The sequence below is a fragment of the Lupinus angustifolius genome, chromosome LG18 (genome assembly GCF_001865875.1).
Source record: "Lupinus angustifolius cultivar Tanjil chromosome LG18, LupAngTanjil_v1.0, whole genome shotgun sequence".
Taxonomy (NCBI): Eukaryota; Viridiplantae; Streptophyta; class Magnoliopsida; order Fabales; family Fabaceae; genus Lupinus; species Lupinus angustifolius.
The window spans coordinates 11978455-11987889 of record NC_032026.1 but is presented as its reverse complement, the minus strand read 5'-3'; positions in this window follow the sequence as shown (position 1 = coordinate 11987889).

Sequence of the window (9435 nt, the reverse complement as noted above, 5' to 3'; positions counted from 1 at the left end):
GCTATACAAACTTTTATACCATGTTAGATACTATTTTAAAATCATTTAGTATTAAAAGCACCTTGTTGTTTTTAACGGAATAAAAATATTTTTATTTTGTTCTCCACTATTTTATTTTTATTTTATGATTTTTGTTCTTAAATAAGAACATTTTTTTTTGTTCTTAATCAAAGGAAAGTGAAGAGAGTAGATATTATGAGGAAAAATAGATGTTGTGGAACCTAAATAAGAATAAGAATTATGTTTGTCATTGTGGGAAAAAATATATGTTGTTTTTATTTTATAGGGAATTATAATAAACTATAAAATAATGTGTGTGACCTAAATAAAAATGAAATTGTTGTTATCCATTAGAGATGTTCTTGTGGACTAATCCAATGGATATTTAAATTACAACACAGGCAATATATTTCTTCCAATATTATTAGGATTATTTTTTAGGTTTAACTTCCGGATTTTTCGTATTTGTGTCCTATGACACATCTTAAGAATACTTGAAAGAAAATAAGTTTTTATAGGAAAATGGTCTTTATACATTGAAATGTGATATTATTAGTTTTTCAAAAATATTTACTACCTTTAATATTCCCACACACTAGAAAACCCTTTAATATATTTTTTCCATAAATTATGTATGTTCTCTTGATAGTGTATGTTGTCAAATTGCCAATATACTTAATTCTTATGTTAACTAGTTGTTAAGTCAAGTTTAATATTTATATTGTAAACTTTTTTACACTATATTATCCATTAGTCATGATGCATATTAACACATAAATAATGGTTATAGGTGCATAAATGTTAAGCTATAAATTTATTTGTTAGTTTAAATTTAAGGGCATTGAGTATAATATCACCAAACCCCAAACAGGCCAATCAATTTCAACAAAAATAAACCAGCATTCTCAATTTGATGCTAGAACCAATGTAAATGGCCATTAGAGTCACTAAACCACAACTCATCTCAATCATCAAACTTCACTTGTCACTGAAAACCACTTCAAATTGGCACCAAAGCCACCCCAAATTTGAGTAGATCAAACTCACTAACATCTCATCATTGCCAACAAAACCAAATCCAAATTCAATTCTATCAAATCCATAAGAGGAGGATCAAGTTCACCCCAAAACTAACTCATTCACTAAAGCAATTAATAATATTTGAAATTCTCAACTTACCATCACCATCCACTCGTTATTTAAAACAAACATAATTTTACACTAGAACTTCACACCAAAAACTCAACCCATCTTCAGCATCCAATATAACTCATTATTTAGAACCAATGTTAATTTTTCATCATACATCATCTTCTATATATGGCTTTTGTTATCCTCAAATCCAAACCTAAAAATGTTTATAATGATAAATATGACCATCATCTCAAGCCTTAAATTTGGCATATATGTGAATATGTGATACCTGATCTGCCCGAACCACCATTTATTAGGGCATCATTAACAAGAGAGAGTTAGCTTTTTACAAAATATTTTTGTACCACTGAAATTGGCACTAGTATAGTATAGTTTGAATCTCAAATGTGTAATGGTACAGATACCATAACTCTAGCTTTAAATATGCCTACAAACGTACACACACATAACACAGCGCTTTCATTTCGATAACTGCAAAATGTAGGTATGCAACTACCTATTGAAATAAGAGAAGCAAAAGAAACAGGAGAATAAAGGGGTAGAGTAAATCCTAAGATTGTTCATGGGTTATTGGTCTATGTACTCATTTGTAAGCAGGGTGAATAGTTGATTGACTAGTAAGCAAATTAATGCTTCATCTTTTTCCCTTCTCTCTGCTATTATTACCTTATTAAGAGACTAATTTGATAGCAGCCACTTATATATTATGTCAAATTTAACAAGCTTTAAACAGCATGGTGACCAAAGTATGAAAAAGCATGGTGTAATAGCAATTAGCAAGTGTTCATCACCGGTAGATAATCGAAAAGTTTAGAGTTTCCAACCTAGAAAAGTCATTAACTTTTTAACTGTAAAACATTGTCAAAAAATTCAAAAATGACATATATAGATATATGTATATATGTGTGTGTTAGATCTTTCTGCCACTGGAAAAACTAGATAACATAAACAGCATAAAATATAAGAGCAATAAGATTTAAAAATGGAAGTATAAAAAAGAAACCTAGATAGAAACAAACTTAAGCTCAGGATTTTTGTTCATATATCCTATTTCTTAACCCCTTAAACAGTAATGCTTCTAAAGTACTGATTCACACATCCAATAAAATATAAAAGAAATATTCATAGCCATTAGCCAACAACACAATTTAACCTCTCTTCTTTAACCGAACAGGAATTAAAGCCTCAGAAACATCTAGATTAACAATCCCCTATTTTAAACACTTAGAAGTACATATATAATTATATATATAGAAAGAGAAGGTATCATACATTGAAACTATTACAGAAGAAGGACCATATAGAAGAGAACCAACAACTTGATAACATAATTTGATACCATGCTTTATGGCTTAAACATCTTGGAAAGAGTCTGCAACAGATTAAGCTGCAACCTTAATTGCAAGATATGTTCTGCTGTACGAAGAAAAAGCTGGTCTGGCTTCAACCTTCCCCCATCAGGAATCAACCTTTGCAACTTCTTCATCTTCTTCTCTAATGCCCTACCACCCTTCTCCTTTTTTTCCCTCCTCCTCCACTTTAACTTACTCATATTTTTGCAACCCATTAATAAAAAATTCTAAACAAAAACAACCCTTAAAAAATTTAATGATAAAGATCTAAACAAAGTCACGTTATTAGAAAGATTGAGAGAATGAATGGATATATGTGTAAGGAAATAAGAAGAAGAACAAGATTGTGAATGTTTGTGGGAATAAAGAATGTGGAATGAAGAAGCTATAAATGAATATAAGAGGGGCCATGTGAGCCGAGCCGAGCCGAACTTTTTTTGTATCGGCTTTTTTGTTTTGGTGAATACATTTCAGCTTACACGGTTGGTTTTGATTGTCGTTTTGTTATAGTGGGCCCGGTCCCTGTTTGGCTTTCAACGGCCCATGCACGTGTCTGACAGCTCTCTTCCACGCCAAGCATCCACCTAGCTTTACAAATATATTTTTATTTTTTAAGTAAATTAATTACTTGAGAATTGATTTTTGGACAACAGGGAAAGAAATGAGAAGATTAGTCATGAAATACATTTATAAAATGACTTTTAATTATTTTATTTTATTTATAAAAAAAAAATTAACTCGCAGATGAATCTTAAAAATTATTTTACAAATTGAGTTTTAGAGGAAAATGAATGAAAATAGAAGATTTAGGAGTCATAAAATATATATGTAAGAGGTCTAAAGTTTTATTTTTCTTTTTCTTTTCTCTTCAAAACAGAACTCTTACAAAAAAAAAAAAAAACCTTAAGGTTTCTTTAAATGGTAAATTTAATGCATTGAAAATTTTTAGACTTAACTTTTTTTGTCAATACAATTGACATGAAGGCATTTGTTTTTTTTATCATCAATTATAATGTATTATAATAAAACAAGTATTAGGAGAATAAGTTATGCTCTTATCCACTACAACATTACATAGACCAATTCAGACAAATTGAAGGGCTCCAAACCCAATCCAAAAAAGTGAAAAGAAAAGGAGAGAAGCGAGCAGAAAGAAAGTTCCAAGAGTGAAGTTGAATAGAAAAAATTACCTCATCAAGGTGACAAGAAGAGTGTTCAAAGATAACCTTATTTCTAGCCAACCAAATGGACCACAAAGTGACAAACCAAATAGACATCTATTGTTGATGATAGCTGTTACCCAACCGGAAAGAGCGCCAATGAGATAGGAAGTTAGTCTTAACACCATTGGAGGAAACTGAACGAAGCCCTAACTATGAGTAGATTGTTTGTCAGACACCATAAGAGAAGGGACAAGAGAAGAACAAATGATCAATAGATTCTTCCAATAAGCCATAAAAGACACATCCTATTAAAGCTTCATCTCCAAGGACTCCACGTCTAGCTAGATTCAATCTAGTCGATACTCCATCTAAGGACAATCTCCACACAAAGCACCTCAATTTCAAAGGGACATTACAGGCCCAAACTCTTTTATAGAACCCAGAGTCACATAAATTATCTTCATTAAGAAGAACGTTATAGGCATTTCTAACCGAATAAAGTCCACCATTGTCATGAGCCCAAAGCCCCCCATCATTACTGTCCTGCAATAGCATGATATCCTTTAAAGAGATAAGAATATCATCGACTTCTTCTTGTTTCCAAGAGAACAAATTTCTTCGCCACTTCAGAGTCCACACCCAGACATCATTCCTCCATTCTCCCATAGAGCCAATAGTAGCACTTTTGTCCAAAGTAACCTGAAACAACCTAGGAAAACTAATGCTAAGACTCCCCTTTCCCCGCCTCCCCCTTTGACCCACTGATCACTTATTCTCTCTATTATATAGACACCCTAAGTCTTTCCACCACGCCGACCCTCTTTGAAAACACTCTTCCACACTAAGCCCCCCATTCCTCCACCCTTTATGAAGGCATTTGTTAACAACCTCCACGTAATATTTGTTTGAGATGCATATAATTTATTTTTTATTATGTCTAGAAATTATATTAATATTAATTTAAAACATATATAATGCGAATAAAATATTATTTACATATTAAAGGTCGACAATATTTGTTTACCATTGAACATGTAGATTAATTGATGGCAGGAAAACATTATAGCTTGACCAAAGTTTTTAGTTGGAGACTTTAGGAAGTTTTAGCATTAAAAATGTACTAGGAAAAAAAGCTTTGCCGTCCTAACAGTATTGTCCAAACAGAATCTAAATTAGTTGATCCTCTTTTTTAAGTTTGTTTACCAGATATTTATAAATAAAAAATATTAACAATATCATCAAGTTTTTCTTATTATATAGTTTATTTACTAAAATAAAATTTATAATCAATTTATTTAATTTAAACATATTTTTTAATTAATCATACATCCAATGCATTCAAACCCAAATGATAATCTAACAAAAAGTGTAATCCCTGCTCAGGCGTTGATTTATGAAATTGTGTCAGCGTTCAAATTAATTCTATGCAGAACATTATTAAACAAATATAAATAATGTATATGTAAAGACGAGTATCGCATATTAATGTCTATTACTCTAATGGGTTGAATTTGGTCGATCACTTAAACATATAATCATGAGTTCAATCTTATATATACTTAAAAAAAGTATTGTTAGAGTGAATTCTCACTCAGATATATCATCATAGAGAATTTCTCACATATAAACCGATACCATTTTATATATTCATATGCAACCCTACCTTACCACTGTTGAAGATGAGGAAAATAAGAGTAAAGCACTAATAGTTAACTATATAACTAGAAAGAATTATAATTTCCTTCTTTAACTAACCAATAATTAAATGTTTACTTTTAAAAAATACAAAACATTAATCAGTCCAGACTGAAGAACATGACCTATCCGTTTTGCCAGCCAAACATTATGGTATTTGAAAGCAGCCGTTAGAGTGTGGAGGAAAACATAACAAATAGTATCAAAAGGTCAAAACTTTACCCAAGTTGCTTAAGTGGGTCATGGCTACAGATTTTGATCACATCATCCAAGGTGGGAGCAGCTCTTCTTGAACTGGATTGTATCTCGAACCTTATTCCAATTTTTTATCTGATTTTAATAAATAATATAAAAATGTTATTTTGTTGTTCTAAAATACTTTTTTTGTTTACATGTGAATTTTTAATGAACAGAGAAATGAGAGAACCTTTAGAATATGTGATCTTTGTTAGCTATTTTCAAAGATTATATTATGAAGAATTAGAGCATGGGAGAGATCTTTTGCTCACGAATGCAATGTTTGTGTGTATATATTTGAGAGAAGTGGGTATTAAAATAATTACTATATGGTAAGGGCGTAAGGCTTTCTTAAATATATAGGATGCGAATTTTAAATTTTAGGGTACACGGTATTACTTTAGCCTTTTCCTTGTTCCATAATTTAAGGGCCACATATTTTTAGTTGGCTCTACTTTCACGCCTCTCGAATTGTTTAATTCAATGGGACCATGCAAGACCTGGCTTGATAGTTATGGACAGATATAGTAGTATTATATCTAATTTTACGATTGAGAATGTAGGTCGTCTTAGCTGTAATCGCTTAATGTCTATTTAAATTAGGGTGAGAATGGACGTTAATAAAAATCAAAGTTACATTAAACATATATTTATATACTTCAATATATGATAAACATATAATCTTGGTGGACCTGTCATGCATGCATATGCATTCTGTACTGGAGACTCAAATATAAGAGATAATGGCTGCACACTCGCTTAGCTAGTTGGAGCCTTGGAGGTCTACAAGCAAGTCATACGGTGTCCTCACGGATAGAATGAATAATTTAAGGAATATAGTGAATGAGATTGTGAATTTGAGTCTCACTCATAACAAAATACTAATATATTAATATTGGTCTATCAAATAAAAAGTTAGAGGTCCCTTATTTGAAGCCTCGAGGAAATTCAAGGGTTCCCTAAAAGGTCATTAAGGCATGTGAAGGTTGATGATGACATTTGTTGAAGTACTCCATTTTACATAATTTAGTAGGTATAGATGGCGAAATGGACAAAGCTCGCGGGTCAGTCCGGATAACCTGTAAATTATTGCGGCAGAGCATATAAAATTTGTCTTTTGCTCGTTTTGTCGGTTTGTTTGTCCACCATGTATGCTGGCATTTTTATTGGGCAACGTGGGCGGCCTGCGGACTTTATGTAATAAAAAAATTCAAGTAAAATATGATGTAATGTGATTTAATGCCTTAAAAAGTTGTAATGTAGTATGATTTGTTCAACTTGATATCAAATATCAAAAAAAATATATTCTCTTCAACTACGTTATTTAATTTTTTTTTCTATTTTATTGTATTCATTCTTTTATTTCTTATCAATGTATGCGGGTCGCCCGCATGCCCATTAGCTTGTTTTAAAACGGGCAAGACATGTCATTTTGTCTATTAAGACAATGCAGGCATGCCTACGCCCGCATAAAATATTGTGGCCATTTGCGGGCACGGACAAAACGGACCGGGCAACCCATTTTGCCAACTCTATTAGTAGGGGTGAGTATGAGTTGGGTTGGGTAAGACTTATCCCTTACCCGACCCTAAATATTAGTATGGTCAAAACTCGGACCGGACCCTAGAAGTTAATTTGATCTCAAATATCGATTGTGATAACCTTCAAACTTGACCACGACCTTATTAAATATAATGAATATGTAAGTTGACGTATGAAATGATATATTTATATATTGTTATATATGATGAAAAATTAGAGAATCAATGATACTTTCGACAAAAGAAATGTCATTGTTCTATACACAATTAAATAGAAACGCATTCAAACATGATAAGTGAGTAGTCATAAGACGGGTCGGGTCATACTTTTCTCCTACTCGACCCTAAATACAGTTTGGTTCTAATTTTTGAACTCAAATCTTACCCTGGATCCGATGAGATACAACCTATTTGGACTCAATCATGATCAGACTAAACCCAATGAACAGGTAGGTTCGGGTCGAGCCCTGCTCGCCCTATGAACATCTTTTCAAAAAATGGGGATGGAAGTATAGAAGAGAGTCTATCTAAAGCAAAAAAAAACTATATAATGTGACACACAAAAATTTGATACATGCACTTTTATTGTTTAAATATAATAAGATGATACATACAGAATTGAATTGAAGTGATATCCTTTTTATTCAAGAGAATATTTTTACAGCAAAGTCACGCTTAAGTAGTAAATAGAAGAGAAAACATGTATGGTGAAAAATTTAGTCATCTTATTTTATTTAGAAAAAATACAATATATAAAAAACATGATAGAAGAAGTGTATGATTTTTTATCGAAAAGAAATTAAAAGTAGTGTGAGTATAAATGTTACAGATTGGAGCTACTGTATCATTGCAATATGTAAACTGCCACATGTATATTGCTCATGGACTTGAGTTAATGCATACCGGGGAAAAGCGTATGAAAGATCATTAAACACACATGCAGGGACAAAGTTATTTTTATATAGGGAATGAAGTATCTCCTTGAATAAGGAGATAAGTTATCTCCTCCTGCCAGTGAAATCATGACATGTGTTATGTTTCACTATTTTCTATAAAAATATTTTAAAAAATAAACAAAATAACACACATGTCACATTTTTATTAATTATAGGATATAAGTTATCTCCTTATACAAGAAGATACATTATTCTCTTTTATATAATAATTTGATGAAATGTGGAATAATACACAAAATATTCACACACCCACTCACATGTGGTACAGAATTTTTTTAAAGATTTAGATTTTATTTATTTATTTTGGTTTAATGATTTATATTTTTTTATTTAAAAATAATTTAAAATATGTCATCAAATTTTTTCAATAACACATGTTACCGTATCCATTAAGAACGGATATGATCTAATTTGATCTATAAGAAGGGAGTTAGTTAGTGGTAGGGGCAAATTATGGTTATGTTGGGAGGAATATCCAATAGGTTCAATTATAAGTTAAATTTTGTAAAAAAATGAATAGAAATATAAGGCAGTCTCACAGTTATATTTTATGGTTTCGAAAACAATATAATATTTTTTTATTTATTTCTCTTTAAAACCCAACGAGACTTGAGTTGATTATACTACAGAATTAGCAGTGTACCGTGCACTTGCACGGGTCGCTTCTTTGTTTATGCATAATGCAAATATAATATACACATATTTTATATATCAATAAATCATGTATTGAAACATTATATTTCTCATTCATATAAGTGCAATATTAACATTGATTTTTGAATGTATATGTAGAATATTAACAATTATAAATGTGTTTGTATAAGCATTTATTTGTTGACAGTGTGATTATAGAAAATATTTGATTCTTAAATATCTCAATAAATAAAATTCAAATTGTATTGGATAATATCTCACCTCTATATTCTCTATATAAAATTATAAATATAAGGAGTTATTTTTGCATCATATTTTTTTGTGATTACGTTTATAAGTATCATATAAAGTCATAAGGATTTTTTAGCATATCTCTTAAATGCTTATGTTTTATTTTAGATTAATGTTCATTGTGTATAAATATTTGAATATATTTTTAGCATTCAAATATTGTATAATTAAATGTTATTTATTTGATTATGTTTTAGCTAATAATCATTGTATGAAAATAACTCATAAATTAAAAACACACTAAGTTAGGATATGACAGATATTTTTTCTGACAAATTTAATCAAAATAATAAAAAGAGTCTAATAATTGATTTGTTATATTACTAATTAAAATACATATATTTTTCATGAATATATATACCATTGTTATCTTTTAATTAAATAATATAAT